The following is a 20,362-nucleotide window of genomic DNA, read 5'->3' as shown; positions in this document are numbered from 1 at the left end:
TGTTCCATGCATATTCATTAGGGCTGGCCTGAAAACCCGATTGGTCTGGTGGTCCTCCAGGACAGGGTTGGAAACCATTGCTCTAGAGCACTGCCTGCTTCTTGGTTTCTGAGCATCATATGGGGAATATTTCTGAGACTGATACCCTAAAGGTTCTGGATTTCAGCTTTTTGCCTAAAAGCCTAAATTTTGGCTTCTAGAAACTCTCTCCTGCACTTTTCTACATTGTCTGTCTGACTGTGGCTAAGCAGATTTTTGGCAGCCAAAATCTATGCACATATTTTCATAATACTGTATCAACAATGTAATATACATTAAAAAAGAGACAATCTGCAGAATATACATTCAGTCCCTGGGTTAAGAATGAGTTACATTTTTAAAGCTGTTCTTAAGTCGGATTTGTATGTATCTTGGAACTTGTAGATTTTAAGATTCTTGCTGCTAACCTCTGTTCCCAGCTGATGAAGTGGTCAACTGTTGCTACCAGTCTTCCTTCTAAGGTACAGCATGCACAACCACACACTATTTTTAATGAATCTGCTACAGTAGATGTGTAGGAGTCTATGCTACTGGAAATACTGCTCAGTGAAATCAAATGAAGCTGAAACCGTGTTCTTAATTACGAGTCGTACTTAAGTCGGGCGTCTATAACTCAGGAACTGCCTTATGCCTTAAATTATATGTATTGATTATCACTGGTTCTCCCAATGTAGGGGCAGAATATAATTAATGTGCCACCAACATCTAGTTCTGTATCATGTGAATGTATATATGTATATTTTTCTACATAATTTGATTTAAAATTCAATTTTGACAGCTACTTGTATTTGAAAATGAGTTTCATGCATAATTTTGTGGTTTGAAATGCAATTGAAAATTTAGCCTTTTCAAACTTTTTTTAAATTTCTGCTTCCCACTCTTGTGGATGTTGTTGTCTAGTTTCTTGGAATTTTCATAGGTTAAGAATGGGGTATTTACCGATTAGAAGCTTTTGAACCTCTGATATGTATCATCTGTGTTAACAGAGTTCTCTCTATTTGTAGTGGGAGGGGATAGGTGGGAGAGATTTGGGGGATAACTGTATGAAATTTGACTTTGAAATTTGGGGATTCTCTTTTTCTTCCTTGTAGCTTTTTTTGTGTTTGTCAAGTGCCTATTATGTCTTTAGCAGGGAAGGGTAAATGTTGATTGACATAGAATTGGCTGACTCCCCCTGCTTGATGAAACTGTTTGTGCATAAGTATATCTGTATGCCCAGATGTTCTGCTGTGTTCAGTCATCTTTTCAATATTTGTGAGCTTGATGTGTATTTGGAACTGGCCCTACCATTGTGCGGCTGTGTTTCTTCACACATGACCCTGCTTTTGAGTCTTGCTTTTCAGCCCCTTCTGACTTATGCAAACGAGGCCCCACAATGAGCTTTGCACATGGCCCTGCATCCCTCTCAGACTATCCTTATGCATGCTGTAATTGATTTATTCAATAAAAAGTTTTGAAACAGTTTGGTTATTAAAATACATTAAAGTATTACTCTAGTTTTCTTTGTGGGAAGGTGCTGGTCCTAAGAGGACAAAGTTCTAGCCAAGATAAAATGCTGCAAAAATAAATATGAGGAAAACTAAGCTAATTTTTCCCCTCTTTTACATCCCACCAACTTTCTGATTGCTCATGTTTTGGTGTCCTTGTAACTTTTCATCACTGGGACAATGAAGAGGGTTTGCATGGCTGTTAATCTTTAAAAGAGAAGCATTTTGTTCCTAGTCTCCCTCTGTCTCAGTTTTTTGGTAACCATAGAAACATCACATATCCACAGCAGAGGTTCAGAGCATTTGCCCTAACTCTTCCAACTGGGTTGTTTCTTGGCCCCATCATCTTTCCCCACCCATTGAAATAATCAATTCATGCTGTCTGACTCCATATTCTGCCAAGTGCCGGTCTCCTTGAATCCCATAAACATTACCAGAGTGTTACTGAACCCTGATTGCTCAGTAAGATGCTCAAAGCTCTGTAAGATGCTTTGAGCAATGAGTAGCATGTTAAGAGTCCATATTCGTTTGAACTTTCCAATCTAACCATAAACTATAGATTGTTTTGTGCTATTTAGAATATTCTGCAATGTGTGAAAAGAACACAGGGGTTCTGAAAAGTTCCATTTGGCTAAGATCTGCTAGAAATATATAATATTGCTAGAAAATGGGTTTTCAAGAATATTGAGTTTCAATGCATGCCATCTGACACTGTGCTTTGCATAAAGAGGAGGCCTATGACTTGGTGGCTAAGATGAATGACACTATGCACTGACTTCAGTTATGCTTTCAGCAGCACTGTACAGAATGCTGTGGATTAGGTCTCTTTCACAACTGGGATGCATTTTTAGAAAACCTACCAAATCTTGGTTCCTGAATGACTTTTCTAGTCTGTATGGGAAGGAATTAGTTCTATTTATTTATTTATTTACTGCCCTTTTGAAGGAATTCATTCAAGGTGGTGTACAGCAGTGGTTCTCAACCCTATCCTGGGGACCACCCAGCCAGTCAGGTTTTCAAGCTATCCCTAATGAATATGCATGAGAGAGATTTGCATACCTGTCACTTCCATTATATGCAAATCTCTCTCATGCATATTCATTAAGGATATCCTGTAAACCCGACTGGCTGGGGGGGTCCCTAGGACAGGGTTGAGAACCACTGGTGTACAGGAAGAACAAGTCAAACATAAACACTAGCCAGTAACAGCAGTAAAAATATTCAAATTACAATACAAAGTATGGCATAGTATGCTACGTGACAATGTCAACACAATATGTGATAAAACATTTTAATAGACAGCTTAGGGTATAAGCAAAGATAGGTAAGACACAGTAACAGGAGTAAGATATAAGGGGACTGATTTAAAGAAGTTTGCACTTGAGATCAAAAAAGTGCTTGAAAATGATCTTAGAAAAGGTAGGAGTGGATAAACATGCCTTGCTAAAGTATGCCGAAAACTAATTCATCGGTGTATCATAAACTTGACTAGAGTATCCTCAATCATATACCATCCAATTCAATACAACTTTACACTCACTCTTTCATTCTTTTACATCATATTAAAGGTATCTCTCGGATCCTCAGACTACCACTTGAGTAATATAACTTCATGTGGTATTGTTCCTCATCGATCTGGATACTATCTTCTTGGCATGTATGATTTTTTCTTTTACTTTTATCTTCACTGTGCATTCAAATTCTTAATAAAATAATAAATACTATTGTAAGGTGAATATCAATACGAAATTCTTCACTTAGCTTTGCATTCAGTCCTCACTGACGCGTTTCATTATTCTTCCTCAGGGTTGGGAAGATACTAAGAATAAAGCAAATAATTCTTCTATAATTTTCTTCACACAGTGAGCAAAAAATATTCAAAAGTTGCATTTATATCTCTCTTATCAAATATTTGTGCTGCTATAACTCTGTGTGACTGCCGTTGCCAATTCAAAATGGCCGTGACGTTCTTCCGTTGAATAGAAATAGGGAATCCCTTGAACGTCACTAGCTGAATTATCCAATGAGGTGCACAGCAACCCTCATTCACCCCGCCACTTTACACTGACAATTACCACTATAGACATCCAAGTACATTTAGTCCGCTAAAGCCATCTAGTCCGATGTTTCATTAAGATCTGGCATCATAGAGCCGAGCTCAAACATCTATCACAGTTCTTTAGTATTTATAAATTTGTTCTATATTACCTTCTTCCCACCCTACTATAATGAAGTCAAGAATTCTCCATTTCAGATCTTGCAAAGTGTGGTGCATAAGTTTCCAGTGGTGGACCAGTGGAGCAGATTCATTTTGGATTTGCACTCTAGATTTATGTTCATTCAACCTTGTTTTGATGGATCTAGTTGTATGCCCTAGGTATAACTTTAAAAAGAGCATTGTATTACATAAATCACATTAGCTGTGTCACAATCCGTTCTCTTATTTAAATAATATAGCTTGTCTGTCTTAGGGTGCTTCAAAGTTTCACCTGGCAGAATGAATGGGCACCATTGACAGTATCCGCATTGAGAATGATATCCCTGGGTTCTCAAGGGTGGATCCTTCAGAACACTGTGATTGATTAATTCCCCTATGTTTCTACCCCGTCTATATGCAACTATCGGTCTATCCACCACTGAGGTTATAGCAGGATGCTGAGTTTCCCTAGAAGAAATTGTGTGGTTTCTGGCAGCTATCACTGACATTTTGGAGGTTTGTTCATTGCAGTGCACCACATAATTTTTATACATAAGTATTTGTTATGGAGCTTTGCTTAATGCAGTAATTGAACATAAAAGCATGCTTTCCGAAAGCTATATACAGTTTGTTGGAGTGATGTTTGTGGAGGCCTGTGGGTTTGGCATACCTGCTGCTTAGTGAAACCAAGTTATGAAAATGGAAACTATGGCTCCTTCAGCACAAAACAAGTGAAAATGCTCTGTGCAAATCAGGTAGTTATGTCGCTGGAGTTTCTGTTGCTCCTTATTTGCAAATACCTGGAGGATTTTCCTCCCCACTTTAGCTTAGTTTTGGCAGTGAAAATCTTTGGCTTTGGGCCTTGAATCAGGACTCATGCAGTAATAAATGTACTCATTGGGTGTTGCTTTAGTGCAGGGCTGCCCAAGTCCGGTCCGCGAGATTACTGGCAGGCCAGGTTTTCAGGCTATCTACAATGAATATGCATGAGAGAGATTTGCCTGCACTGCCTTCTTGGTATGCAAATCTCCCTCATGCATGTTCATTGCGGATATTCTGAAAACCTTGCCTGCCAGTAAATCTCGAGGGCCAGACTTGGGCAACCCTGCAAAGTGCAATAACCATGATTTTGTCCATCATAAAAGCTACATGTGCTGCCTTTTCAGCTTGTATAGCAAGATGAAGATCTAAGCTGGGAACAGAACCCACGTCACTCTGACTAGCAGTGTAGAACCACCAGGAAAGACCCAGAGGGGCAGGGTTTCACCAAGATTTGTCTCTTATTCTGTGCTGAAGGACACAGATCTTGAGGATTGGAGCCCTTTTGTTGATACTCAAGGAACAAACAGTTGATGTCATTCATGTCCTTGATTCTACCTATGTGTCTCATTCGTTTTTATAAGACAAACTTCCCCCTGTTTATCTTTTGTCAATTTAGCTCCAAATTTTGATGTTTTCTATATGGATAATGTTAAATAATATCATATCAATCTTCATTGCTGGGTCATAGCAAGAGGAAGAACTTGTATGAAAAACCTTGCACTAAAACTATGGCAAATTGCAACCTGTAAACTGTATATAATATATATGTTAGTCCGTAACCCGTTCTGAGCTCATTGGGGAGGAAATGAAATAAATAAAATTTCTAAAGGAATACATACATTAGCTTACTAGTAGGCTCTAAGGCTTTATAAAAATATGTGAGCTGTATTTATATGTGAGCTGTAATTTTGTGGTCTCCTGCATATACAAGTCACATTTGGTTCAGGGCATAGGAGCCAATTTTTGAAAATGATTGGGGGTGCTAAACTCATAACTCATAACTCACAACAAATTTCCCCTCACCCTGCAAAGGAAAACCAAAATACAAGTAGTGAACAACCAGCCTGTATCTAAATGACAAGAGCAGAGCAGGTAATATGGACAAATCAAAAGCTAGGGTCTTGCCACACTCTCCTGCCTTTCGCAGCTTGTCAGCATCATTCTCTCTCTGTTCAGGTCATCCACAGCACTTTTCTCCAACCAGTACTTCTCTTCCCTCAGTCCATCTACACCACACTCTTCCCCCAATTTTTCACTTTCCGCTAATTTCTTCTTCATCTCTCCTCCTTGTCCTCCTGCCCCTCCCTCTATACTTTTTAATTTTTCTCCTCCGTAGGCATAATGTGATGTGTTATATTTAGCTCTCTTACTGCTCCATTCCTTACATCTTTTTACTCTGTTCTGCTTCTCATCTCCCCTTGACCCAGACTTTTATTTCCCTCCACTTCCCTGCAAGCTCCAAAACAGTTTTCCCTAGCCAGTTGCTGTTCATGCAGGTTTAGCTCACCCATTCCTTCACTGCTGCTTACTTCTCACTCTCCTCTACCGGCGAGGAATTCCTCTGATTGGTTTAGCTTATTTTCAATTTGTGACCCCCCCCTTATTGGCCACAGGCTTAGATCGTTTCCCTGCTCTGCTCTCCCTGGCTCCAGGCACATTCCTGTTTTCTGGGACTGGTTCCCCATCCCCTTTTGCACTGCAGCGCTTCCCGTGGTACTCACAGATTCCAGGCCAATGGTGGCCCCCCCCCCCCCTCTGCCTGCAGAGTTCACATTAGATTCTTTGCCACATGCTCACTTCAGCAAGGATCATAGTTTGAAACCTCAAAGATTACATGCCAAGTAGGAAAACATATACCAGCAGCCCAGGGCATAGGGGCATATACTCATACTAAGCCACTATGTTCTGGGTTGCCTGTAGGATATTGCTCCAATGGCCAAGGAACAAGCGTCCAGCTCAGGATGCTGAGTTGAGACCTAGGAGATGGCTGCAGGGTTTTGCCAAGAGTAAAGAAGGGAGCAAGGATTCAGCAATTAAACAGGAGGGGAATGCCAGAGAGCAAAACCAAGAACATACAGTCTCCTGTCATCTTTTCCTGCTGCTGCTGTGCTACTTCTTTAGGTTCACATAATCAAGTGTCCCTACCTCCCCCCTGTCAGCCTAGCTATCGCTACCATTCAGTATTTTTAGTTGGCATTACTTATGTCAGCGAGGCCTATGGGAAATTATATCAATCTGACTCTGGCATGGGAATGCAGATAGACCCTGAGGGCAGGAAGACGGTTTTAAGTAGCCCTGATTGATATGTTTTAAGTATCCCTGGTAGCCCTGATTGAATCATGACTAGCTAAAAGGTGTTAATGTCTGATTAAGAGGGTGCTTAGGACAATGGTGCACAGATAACTTAATCAGAAACTATTGTCCGAGACAGACTGGAAATACATATATGCCCATAGCCTATTCTTCGGCTGTTTACTAAGGAGGGAAAGATTTAACTTCTATTGAAGCTCAATAGTTTTCTATACACAGAATAAGATTCCAAAGTATAAAAGCCTCCTCTCTGTTCTATCAACCTATCTATCAATCTATCTTTCTATCTCTGGAGGAGAGGGGTCTTGGCTCTCCCTCTCTTTCTCTGTCTATCCTTCCCTTTATCTATGGAACACGAAGCTTAGACCATCCCCCTTTTCTCCCTCTCTGCCTTTCCCTGGAACTTCACACTTCCTTCTGGACTATGTAAGGCAGGGAAACTGCTTTGCTCTCTACTTAATTGTAATGCTTAATTGTAATGCTTATAAATATTGCTTTTCTGTAAGCCTATTTCTATAATATATTCTTTATGCAATCATCTCTGGCTGTGCCTATTATTTGATTCTACTTCCTGGTGAAACTTCAGTGAGGGAACTGAATCTGGGACCGGCGTTTGTCAGTATGCCTCGAACTTAACCCCTACCACCTAATATTGGGGGGACCACTAGCAAAACTGACACCCCCCTCCACACACACACACATATTTCTACCTCCTGTGGGACATAATGGGGGAGTAATATTTTTAATATTTGTGTGGCATTGGAACAGTGTTACTTTCCATTCCCATTTGGATTCAGTCCCTTACTATAACCCCTCTGAATATCAGAACTGTCCAGAGAAAAAGTACCTTATTTACCCCAATGACTGCAAGGTTGGAATAAAAGAGCAGATTTCAGCATCTACCCAAAGCTGACCAGTGATTCTTGGACTTGCTCAGTTGTGGGAAACAGCTGATAAGATATGAATTATGCACACACAAATCTGAAAATTATATTTTCTTTGCTTGTTATTGCTTTTTTTTTTCTTCCTAGTCTCAACCGTCCTACCACTTTTCAACCTTTTCTTTAACCCTTAGTGCCTCTTCCCTCCAACTTATCCTCTCTTTACTCAGAACTAGTGCTGCCTGATTCACAATTCAAATCAATTCATCAATTCAGTTTTGCTGAATTGATTTGTTTTTGAAAAATGATCAGACTCACTAATTCAGGCTTTCCCTCTGCTGGAGTGGGATGCTGGGGGGCTCCCGAGGTCAACAATGTGCTCTGGGAACTCTTTCCTCTTCTGTCAGCCTTTGCATCTGGCCCTCTCCCTTGCACCTGCACCCCCTTCAACTTTCCCTTCTCCATGGCTCTTTTCAGCGATTCAGCAATGGCAGCGATTAAGACAGGCTGCCGGCATCAGGGCCTTCCTTGTCATCAACAGCAGATGAATCTAGAGACTAGTGGGATTACATCCATCAACCAGTAGGTGGAGATAGAGCACTGAGTTGTCCTCAGGTATATCTTGGATGCACCAACCAGTATACTTTATCTCCAGCAGACTGATGGATGTGTTTCTCACAGCTCCTGGATTCTACGGGTAGATTTTGAGCAAGTCCTGGCTGTGTGGAAAGAGGGGTGTTCTGGCACATGGTGCCAGCTTTTGAGGTTACATCTGGGTCCAACCAGCTCCCTACCTCACCCTCTTCAGGGTAACACCTGGGCCCTACCAGGTCCCTTACCCGAACTGATATGGTGCCTTCTGTAATATTCTCCTTTTCCATGAAGAAAGCAAGAGGAAGATTGAAGGTATAGGAGTACTGGTTTTCACTAGCCGGTCACTCCTTAGGAAGTTGGATATCCTTCACTTATGGAGGTATGTGGTCTGGCTATTTCTGTTGGCTGTTCCTACTCAACTGGCGGGTGAGTGTTTTTTTCAGCTTTTTCTCTCTTGCTCAGAGTTTGTTCTTTCCACTCGTTCTTGGTTCTTCCATGTGGAGGAGTGGACTAGAGGTTGGACCAGCTACCTCAGTGCCCTGAGGTTGCCACTGTATCTCCTTGGGACTCTGGGAAAGCCACTTGACACTTCGCTGCCCGGGTACAAGGGGGTGCCTTACCTCTCCTCTGGCATTCTTCTTGACTTTGGTCAGCAGTTTGCCTCCTTTGGGAGTCCTATGGACTTTGTTTTTTGAGAGGGCTCTAGTTGGATGAGGAGTCATCTCTTGTCACGATAGGATTCTGCTTTGCACTCATACTATTTGTGGAGGGGCACTGTAGCTGTGAATTCCGCAGCATGGTGCGGATTGCTCCTGCTCACATGTGTTATGAAGGTTAACTTGTTTATTTCCCTCCCCACTTTTGGACTGCTTTTTTGTATATCCCATTAGTCTCTGGATTAATCTGCTGTTGATGACAAGGAAGGTAAAATTATGTCCTTATCTGATAATTTTATTTCCTTTAGTCACAGCAGCTGAATCCAGAGCCCTACCCTATTGTGGGGTTTGTCACTCTCAGGCACGGTTTGAGCTTGCGTTTCGGCTGAATTTGCATTCTCAATTTTAAAGCATCAGAGGTTCGGGTAGCACATGTGAGGGAAGATGAGTTTCTTATGTTTCATATATCTCATATGTTTCATGCCTTTTATGTGCTTTATTTCAACTGCTCTGAGAAGACCTATACTGGTTGGTCGGGAGGCTGTGCTCTCTATCGCCACCTGCTGGTTGATGGATGTAATCCCACTAATCTCTGGATTCATCTGCTGTGACTAAAGGAAAGAAAATTATCAGGTAAGGACATAATTTTACCTTCCCTCTGCGAGTCCCGCCTACATGGAAACAGGTGGGATTCACAGAGGAAAGGCCCCTACACCTGCAGCCTGTTTTATTCTCTGCTACTAAGTCACTGAATAGCACCGTGGGGAACGTGAAATGGGTGTAGGTGCAAGGGTGAGGGCCAGATGCACTTGGGGAAAGGAGAAAGAGAGGAGGGAAATATGTCATACCGGGCTGGGGGAGGGTGGGTAGAAAAATGCTGGCTATAAGGTGTGGCTGGCTAAGGAATATCTAACCGCTGGACTGCAGAGGGAGGTGGAAGCAGTAGCTGAGGACAAACAGCCTTTCTTCCTGCTTTGCTCTTCATCATTAAATCCCTAAGATTTCAGCTTTGATCTCAAGCAGTGTTGAAAAGAATATTGGGGGTGCACCTATGATTCATGGTTCATCTAGGTTTTATTCAAATTGACAGTTAAATTAAGCATATATAGGATCTGGACTAAACAGAAATCATTTCTTTATTTGAGGGTTTAAAGTTTAGTTAAACATAATCAAGTTCAGTCCAGAGGCAATTTATTCAATAAATCAACAAAAAAAGTTACAAAATCTTCTCAGAGCCTCCTAGCCTCCAGTGGCTAATAAAGCTTTCCTTGAATCCAGGCACGGCTCAAGAGATTGTGGTGCCCTGGACCAACTTTTGGTTTTGCATCCTTCCCCACCCTGTGCCTCTTTTGCTCTGCCCCCTGATGAGACCTGACATACTCCTAAAGCAGTAGCAGTGGCAGCGCTCTGAACAGGCTGCTTCGCGGCCTGCCCCGCTAGGATTTCCCTCTGCCACATCACTGAAAGCACAGGTGGGGAAGGCTGCGAAGCAGTCCATTCAGAGTGCTGCTACTGCTGCTTTAGTAAGCTTCGTAGGTATGTCAGGTCTCATCAGGGTAGTGTGGATGGGGGGTGTTGGTCACTGAATCGGTGAGTCCAATTTTCTCAGACAACAAATTGATGCGAATAGATTCACCAAAGTGAATCAGTGAATCCATTCAAATCAACAAATCTGGCAGCACTAGCGTGGAGTAATTGCAGGGCCGTGGTCTGCCTACATATAGCTGTTAGGCCCGTGTAGGGTTACCAGATTTTCCCAAAGGAAAATCTGGACCTATGGCCATGCCCACAGGCCCCCCCCCCCCCTGTTTCGCCTGCGCCATGCCATGTTTCACCCCCTGCCCTGCCCCCATTCCACCTTCCCCTGCAGCCCTGCCCCCAGACAGCATCCGCGCATATGCGGATGCTCCCTCTTGATGCAATTTTTACAGGAAGCTTTCAAAGCCCGGACATGTCCTTGAAAAGGAGGACATGTCCAGGAAAATCTGGACATCTGGTAACCTAGGCCAGTGGACCCTAGCCCCATGAATGCTCCAACACCTCCCAATTTCGTAAACCATGGGCAGACCACCCCCGCTGCCCCGCCCTTGTTATGCTACTTGATTTTATAGTTTTAACTACAGGGTGCAATCAGAGCCAGATTAAACCATATGCAAACTAGGCATGTGTCTAGGGTCCAGAAGTTTAGGGGATCCCTATCAGATGTACTCAGGATTCAGGAGGCTAGAATTGCCAACTGTCTGGATTTTTCAGAATTCAAAAAATGTGTGACCTGCCTGTCTGAAAGCCAGAAGTGGATATTTTTTTGGAGTTTATCCCACTACAGCTCTAATGTCTCTCCCCTTCCAGTGCAGAGGCTGTGGTAGGATCCAGCTAATCAGAAGGTTTCTAGTCACAGGAAGGAGGGGCTGAGCTGCAAGAGCTGTGGAGGAAGCTGAGCTCTGCACAGGGTCTCTGGAAAGAATCAGTGGAACTAGTGAGTGTTGAGGGTAAGTAGGGGAGATTATTGAAAAGGATTAGGACTGAAGAATGGGGGACAGTGTGACGGGTCTCCTGTCAGCTGAGGAACAGACCTGGTAGCAAATGCAAGAAATTTACATGATGGTGGGTAGATCTGGTGAGAGTGGGGCCACTGCCAGAACCAGCAGCAGGGCATCAGTAGAAAAGCTAGAGCAGGAGTGTCAAACATTTTGGCTTCCCTGGGATGCATTGGAAGAAAAAAAAATTGTCTGGGGCTGCTCAAGCGCTAACGCTAACTGGTGAGCAAATAAAAGGTCGAGCAGGTCCCAAATTTGCAGTCAGTAGAATAGAAGATGTACGTATCTAATAATAAACCTTCATTAAAAGGACACTATGGAGAGGAACCCAAAAATGCAATAATACTTACCCTGACTGAGTGATCCTCCACGTGTGCCACTGACAGCGGAAGCCTGGTTCTCCCAGTCACTTTTATTGCAGAGGCGAGCTTCATCAGAGCGGGGTCTCTTGCTGATTTGATGTTTCTTCTTTTTCTGTGCTCACCATGCTTCTTGTGTCTCTGTACCTTCCCTTCCACTGCCATATCTGCCATTTCTTTATCTTTCCCACTGTCTACCATCTCTCTCTTTCTCTCTCTCTCTCTCTCTCCCTCTCCCTTCCTTTGTGCCCTGTGTCAAATCTCTCTATCCCCCCCCCCACGCACCATCTCTCCCTTCCTCCCCTCTATTATTTACAATTTTATCCTCTTCACCTTACCATGCATGTCTCCCTCTCCCTTTGCCACCAACTTTCCTTCCTGAAGTTCCTTTCTCCTCTTCCCTTCCCCTGTGCCACTAGCTTTATTTCATCTCCTCTCCTGTACTCCAAGGTTTGCTTCTTCGGGTCATAATATCAGCAGTGACTCTCACATGCTGCCTGCCGCTAATCTGGAAGTCTTCCCTCTTCAGCGGCATGCAGTGTGTGGTAATTGCTGCCAATATCGTGTCCTGAAGAAGCAAATCTTGGAGTACAGGGGAGGAGAGGAAGAAAAGTTGATGGCACAGGGAAGAGGTGAAAGGATGACGAGACCGCGACAAGATTTGATTCTGACACAGCCAGCACAGCGAGATTCAGCGGGTGAAAAGGGAATTCCATTCCTTCCTCCCTCCTATCTCCCTGTGCAGAAGTTTTCATCTCTCCCTCCCATCCCCCCTGTGCAGCACTTCCCGACCGACTCCCCCCCCCCATGAGACCGCAACTTTTGGGTCTCCTAAAACAGCAGCGGTAAACAGGCTGCTCTTGACCTGCCCATCAGGGCTTCCCTCTGCTGCATCATTAGTGATGTCATTAATGTCGCGGCAGAGGGAAGACACAGGCGGGCAGGCCAGGAGCAGCCTTTTCACCACCGCTGTTGCTTTAGGAGAGTTGACTCAGGACTCACTGAATCGGTGAGTCCGATTTTTTTTTTTTAATAGGAAATGAATCGATTCAAATTGGTGAATCGAGCACCACTAATTTCAAGCCGGGCCACACGAAACACCTTACCGGGCCGCGGGTTGGACACCTCTGAGTTAGAGAGTTTATGGACTTATGAATGTTTGTGTCTCTGGTGAGGACAGCGTCATATAATTAAAGCTTTCCTTTGGAAATCTGGGCTTGAATGGAGACAGGCAGATATTCTCTACGTGTGGGTGACATCATCTACGGAGCCCCCTAGCGGATGTTCTCACAAGCAAACTTGCTTGAAGATCTTCAAGCTTGCGAATAGACCGCGCATGCGCAAGTGCCCCTCCGCCCGACCTAGGGCATGCGTCTCCTCAGCGTGGCCTCAGTTCAGATAGCTAGCAAAGAAGCCAACCCGGGGAGGTGGGTGGGTTGCGAGAATATCTGCCTGCTGTCCCCTTCCCTCTAGCTGTTCACTTCCATGAGCAACAACTAACATTCTCCTCGCGACCGTGTCGTCTTTCCTACTGATATCACTTCTGGGTGTCGCGCATAGTAAGTGATGTCAGGCACATGTTGAAGTTTGCTCACAGCAATGAACAACTAGAGGTACGGGAGAAGGGAAGAGGGGGCGTGCATTGGGCAGGGGGGATTGGGGTAGGAGCAGGGGGGGGGGGGGCCGCCTCTCACCCTCGCTCTGCCACTGTTCTGAAGGTTCTTTTCTGGCCAAGCAGGCAGATAACCCAAGAGTAAAAGAGCTTCCAGTGAGTTTGCTCTAGATATTGTATAGTAATTTCAGTGCAAGAAAGGTTTCTGCTGGAAAAGGACAGTGAGTCTAGATTCCCTTCTCTTCACTTCTGCCATCAAAGCCTATTATGCCCTCTGGAAATACTTTTGCTCTCTGATTTAAAGGCCTCAAATCAAGTGTTAGATTGTTTTTGTTTAAAGGTCTATGCATGAATGCGAGTACATTGATAGTTGATTTGGCTTCAGTTTCTAATACCAGGTATATGTGTTTTTCCTATTGAATGCAGTGGGATTTTTCAGAGCAGCAAATCTGCACAGGGTTATGCTGTTGAGGCAGTTTGTTCTCTTCTTTGATTCTGAATATTACCGGTATCTGGCATGCTTTCTTAAAACTCTATGGGAAGCTGAAGGATCAACACTTCTGTATTTACTGATCAAGTTGCAGCTGGCTGATATGGAAGAAAGATCAAATTGAAAGGGTGTTTTTGTTTTATGGTCTATTTATTCTTGATTAGCCGCCTTTTCCAGCAAATGGATCAGAGCGGTGTACATAGAATATGAAAATAGAAAGGAAAATAATTCTATAATAATTGACAGAATAGTATATGGAGTCCCACCAGTCACCACAAGGAAGAACATCACAAATTTGTCTCTTCCCACAAGTCTCCATCAGAGTACAAGTCGAGGAAAAGGTAAGAAACCCCCCCTGCAAGAATGGTATCAAGAGTCTGTGGAATCAAATGCTTCTCTGAACAGGTGAGTTTTTAACAAAGCCTTGAATTTCACAAAAGTTGGTTCTGGACAAATGCACGGACAAGCTGATATTTACAGGAGCAAATCTTAGGACAAATTTTGCCAATTCTCCTTTGTTATTTTTATGCCCGTTGTGTATTCAGAACACTGAAGAAATGAAATTTCATACAATAGGTCTCAAGAATGCTTTATACTGTATTTGGAAAAAAAAAAGAAAGCTTGTCAGCTAATCTGAATAATTCATTTATCGTGCATAGTAGTAAGAAGGGTTTGCCAGCTATTCAGACTTACATGTGAAGATGGATTAAGATCTATATTTCTAAGTAATATAATAAGGAAAAAGAACACCCAGTATACTCACGCAATGCAATATCTACTTACGTGGACAAGATGTGCCTCTGTGGAAGAGATGTAAAGCAGCAACTTGAGCTTCCATGTGTACTGTTGTGGAATACAGTATTTATTTATTTAGAGAAGTAGACAAATTTGTATTATCTCATGTGCCATTTTGTGAGATTCTTCGAGTTCCTTTGAGAACCACCCTATGAACTACTGCTTTGCTATATCTTGCGTGCCGAATATTCCTGTCATAACTCCTACAGCAGATTGTTCATCAGTATTGGGTATGCCACTATGGGATCTGTAGGCCTGGCTAGTCTATTCACAATGATATGGACCAAAGAGTGCCACTTCATTTTCTATTTCTTCTCCTTTTTTGATTCCCAACTTTCTCCCCATATGCTGTTTGACTCTAGGAACACTCACCAGCCCAAGAACTAGAGAAGGTGCCTGTTCTGAGGCTTGCTGTCAGTGTTGGCTTTAGAAGCCACCATGAGTTGTCCTTCAGAATTGCGTAGGAGTCTGCCATCTTGGCTTTTGAGTGAGATGGGGTGGTAGTCTCATAGGATGGAAGCTGTTGACTCTATGCAATTCCAGAAATGAGACAGCTGACACACACACACACCCTGCATACACCTCTTATATCAAACATGCAAGACTAGGTGAGATAAAACTTGCCATAATGCACTTTCTAGTTAGCTGTATTGCCCTTCAAAGTACAATAACTGGAAATTTTCTTTATCTTCACATTCCTTTCTTGTTCACAGAAAGTTAATTATGAGTAATGAAATACTGTTTAGAATTGACGAGAAAGGAGATGGCAGCTTGCCTTTCATGTGGTCCTCGTACAAGTTATGGTTGAATAAACAAATATGATGTGATTGTGTAAGTCCACCTTGCAGTTTCCCACCAGGTATATCTTAGTTGTAGCACCCTCTGGAATTCTGGGAGGACAGAAATTACACACTTGCCAAATAGCTCATCTGGGTCATACATGCAAAATGCAAACAGATTCTCATCAAATACAAAGTGAGTGACCACAAATGAGAAACAGAAATGCACCAATAGAAACCCCACAAGAAGCTGGTCTGTGCCTGCAGTGCAACACTGTAGAAATAGATATGCATTTCCTGTACTGTGCAAAATATTTAAAAAAAGAAGCAGTACACATTTCTCAGATACCTTGGCATTTAATAAAGATAAAAGTAAAGATAGTCTTTGAGAAAACCATAGCAAAGGGTCATATAACATAGTAACATAGTAGATGACGGCAGATAAAGACCCAAATGGTCCATCCAGTCTGCCCAACCTGATTCAATTTAAACTTTTTAAATTTTTTCTTCTTATCTATTTCTGGGCAAGAATCCAAAGCTCTACCCAGTACTGTGCTTGAGTTTCAACAGCTGAAATCTCCGTCAAAACCTACTCCAGCCCATCTACACCCTCCCAGCCATTGAAGCCCTCTTCAGCCCATTTTCCCCCAAATGGCCATATATAGACACAGACCGTGCAAGTCTGCCCAGTACTGACCTTAGTTCAATATTTAATATTATTTTCTGATTCTAGATCTTATGTGTTCATCCCATGTTTCTTTGAACTCAGTCACAGTTTTCCTCTCCATCATCTCTCTCAGGAGCGCATTCCAGGCATCCACCATCCTCTCCGTAAAGTAGAATTTCCTAACATTGCTCTTGAATCTACCACCCCTATGTAGAACTGAGGTACTAGAACATTAGGAACTGTATGAACTAAAATCACCACAATAACTTAATAAGAACCTTAATTTGAAATGCACTCCATTTTTTAGCACATGCTTTGGTTTTTCATGTTATTAATGTGCATACTGACCAGAGAAGGTGCTGGTCGTTGCACTAAAATCTACTTGACAGTGAAATGGCACAAGGATAACTGCACAAAATATTGCACACATTCTGAACTGAGCAAACTCAGTCCTCACTTCCTCATTGCTTTTTTTTTTTTTCTTTGCTTCAGAAACCTGATAAAGAGAAAGCTGGAAAGGTTGAGGGAAGAACCAGAGAGGTCAAGAAAATGGGGGAGTACCCCAGAAATCCCTGTGGTTTATGTGGTATCTTGTCCTCATGTTTGTGTATAGCATTTCAACTATTCTAGGTTTGTGGGTGAGCAGGTGAGTTCATGTTTCTGTTAGTTTTAAGTATCTTCAAGCAGTGGAGTATGAAGATGTGGTTTGTGAATGAGTAAAGGGACTATTCAACTTTGTGTGAGCATGGAAAAGGCATGTGAGGTGAAAATCAGGATAGGTGTATGTTGGAGGAGAAGGAGGTGGATGGGAATGTTAGGTGAGCAGATGCTACAGGATGGAGGACTGCAGCGTTTCAGATAGAGAAGGAAAGGAGGGAGGTAATGGTGGGATGGAAGCAGATCCAGCAGCAGATGCATGACCACACTGGCAAATGTACACCATGCAAGGAGAAAGCTACATTCTAATGCTGATCCTAAAATTAGGTACTGGAATTCAATCTTATTTTTCACATCAATCCAAACTTCCAATATTATTTATGAAATCACATTTAGAGCAATCCTTACTCTCATTTGAAGGATATACCCGATCCTCGGAGGGTTAAGTTACCGAATGGTTCATGTGACAAAAATCACCAAACCCAATCTTCATGGGATCAGACGTGTTTTTTTATATATACTGTTTTAATTTTAACCTACTATATATCATTGAAATTTATTACTTAACTTAGATAATTTTTAGGGGAGCGCCTCCACCAGCATGTCCATGTTTCCTCAGGGTCGAGGCTCCCTAATAGATCTAAAAAGCACATAAATACAAAATGTTACCCAAAGAGAATATCTTATTATATATTATAAACCTTTTTCTACTGCTAGTCAAGATATAAATCTTATAGTCATAAACTAAATCAAACAATTTTTCAACTTACTATCATGCTTTACAGAAACCGCTCCTCTCGTTAAGCTTTCATGTTGTTTGAAAGCTTCTTTCGTCAGTTCTGGTTTTAAACCCCTTAGTTAAAATCAGCTGGGGCAGATCGTCATATGCTAAACCGGAAGTGACCAATACTATAGCTACTACGTTGTTAGAAACCTCCTTAATGACAAATTCAACTTCAAATTGGAGACATCCAGTCAATTTCCTCATTTAATCCATTTGGTGATAAGGTATTTAGTAAATAAATCCATTTTTGTTCTTTAATATTAAGAGCTTTTTTTATAGTTCCCACCCTCCATCCCTATTTTTACTATGTCTGTTATACGCCATTTTATATCCTGCCATGTATGCTTCTCAGTTATCCAATGGTTAACTATAGGTGCTGTATCTGTCTCTGTGTGGACTCATGCTCATTTAGGCGCGTCTTGATTGATCTCTGGGTCCTTCCCCACATAGACTTTATCACAAGGGCATTGAATGATATATATAGCACTAGCTGATGCCCCGGCATTGCACGGGTATTTAATTATAGCAATAACACTGTAAATGGATTCAAATAAAGATACTTTATAGTGGTGAATGAAATTATTTTTTTACAGCTTAATAAAAAGTACAATATTCAAATTATAATGTGAAATATTTGACAAAATGAATACAATACAGCTAACGCAAAACGTGATTATAAACAACATTTTTAGTTTCACCTCCTGGAGCAAGAACATATAAATTCTTGGGTGAACCCACCCTTGAGCAAGCAACATAGAGTTGTGGGCTGCGAGACCCCCAGAACATATCACCCCAGGTATGAGGGATCTGCATACCAAGTTTCGTTCAAATCGGTCAAGCCGTTTTTGAATTACAGTGAGAATGGCAGCTTTTTACATTTTTTCCATTGACATGAATGGGTGAAATCTGATTTTCTGTTTGTAGCTCCGCCCATGTGTGCAGGTGGGCCGTGAGACCCCCAGAACATATCACCCCAGGTAGTGAGGGATCTGCATACCAAGTTTTGTTCAAATCGGTCAAGCCGTTTTTGAATTACAGGGAGAAAGGCAGCTTTTTACATTTTTTCCATTGACATGAATGGGTGAAATCTGATTTTCTGTTTGTAGCTCCGCCCATGTGTGCAGGTGGGCCGTGAGACCCCCAGAACATATCACCCCAGGTAGTGAGGGATCTGCATACCAAGTTTCGTTCAAATCGGTCAAGCCATTTTTGAATTACTGTGAGAATGGCAGCTTTTTACATTTTTTCCATTGACATGAATGGGTGAAATCTGATTTTCTGTTTGTAGCTCCGCCCACGTGTGCAGGTGGGCCGCGAGACCCCCAGAACATATCACCCCAGGTAGTGAGGGATCTGCATACCAAGTTTCGTTCAAATCGGTCAAGCCATTTTTGAATTACTGTGAGAATGGCAGCTTTTTACATTTTTTCCATTGACATGAATGAGCGAAATCTGATTTACTGTTTGTAGCTCCGCCCATGTGTGCAGGTGGGATGCGAGACCCCCAGAACATATCACCCCAGGTAGTGAGGGATCTGCATACCAAGTTTCGTTCAAATCGGTCAAGCCGTTTTTGAATTACAGTGAGAATGGCAGCTTTTTACATTTTTTCCATTGACATGAATGGGCGAAATCTGATTTACTGTTTGTAGCTCCGCCCATGTGTGCAGGTGGGCCGCGAGACCCCCAAAACATATCACCCCAGGTAGTGAGGGATCTGCATACCAAGTTTCGTTCAAATCGGTCAAGCCGTTTTTGAATTACTGTGAGAATGGCAGCTTTTTACATTTTTTCCATTGACATGAATGGGTGAAATCTGATTTTCTGTTTGTAGCTCCGCCCATGTGTGCAGGTGGGACGCGAGACCCCCAGAACATATCACCCCAGGTAGTGAGGGATCTGCATACCAAGTTTCGTTCAAATCGGTCAAGCCGTTTTTGAATAACTGTGAGAATGGCAGCTTTTTACATTTTTTCCATTGACATGAATGGGTGAAATCTGAATTTATGTTTGTAGCTCCGCCCATGTGTGCAGGTGGGCCACGAGACCCCCAGAACATATCATCCCAGGTAGTGAGGGATCTGCATACCAAGTTTCGTTCAAATCGGTCAAGCCGTTTTTGCGTGATCGCGGCACATATACACACACATACATACACACATACATACCTCCGATTTTATATATATAGATTTGTGGTGGCACAATTAGTAACTTCCTTGGATATAACTTCAAATTCCCGTGGTTGGATGTATCCATGTGTCCCCTGAAATTGTCAACGGGCACCATTGACAGTTGTCACATCCCGTATGGTAACCACGTTGACTAGATGTTATGGTACTGTGGAGTATTTCACCTATGTTGCGGTGTCTCTGAAATGCAAACATAGGGCTTTCAGGCATACCTTCTAACAACTGAATCACATGCCAGTGCCTACGTAATATTTGTTTTATTTTCATAGACAGTGTGGTATATTTCTGTACATAGATCAAATCAATTACTGCACTTTGTCTTCTTGGCAGTAGCAGTAGATCACGGTTGGCATATTTTGCTCTTAGATATGCCCTTCTTATAATATGTTTGGGATAACCCCTCTGGGAAAAACGTTGCCACAAATGTTTAGCCTGTATTTTGTAGTCATCCATAGAGGAACAGAGACGGTGAACTCTCAAAAATTGGCTAATAGGGGATAGAAGGGG

General features: G+C 42.4%; 1 protein-coding gene across 11 annotated transcripts in view; it reads left to right on the top strand.

Moving 5' to 3' along the window:
• The window catches only part of LOC117352366 (semaphorin-4D-like), a 348,824-nt gene that overhangs the window by 127,016 nt on the left and 201,446 nt on the right, over positions 1 to 20,362 (top strand). For 3 of the 11 annotated variants that reach the window (XM_033928836.1, XM_033928862.1, XM_033928853.1), the window contains exon 3: positions 16,718 to 16,871. The exons of the other annotated variants lie outside the window; for them this stretch is intronic. The gene's annotated coding sequence lies outside the window, so the exon portion shown is untranslated. The remainder of the gene's footprint in view (positions 1 to 16,717; positions 16,872 to 20,362) is intronic. 11 annotated transcript variants of the gene reach the window in all.

This window comes from Geotrypetes seraphini, chromosome 1 (genome assembly GCF_902459505.1).
Source record: "Geotrypetes seraphini chromosome 1, aGeoSer1.1, whole genome shotgun sequence".
NCBI classification, from domain to species: Eukaryota; Metazoa; Chordata; class Amphibia; order Gymnophiona; family Dermophiidae; genus Geotrypetes; species Geotrypetes seraphini.
The sequence above is the reverse complement of the archived record's forward strand: the minus strand, read 5'-3'. Positions and strand labels throughout refer to the sequence as shown.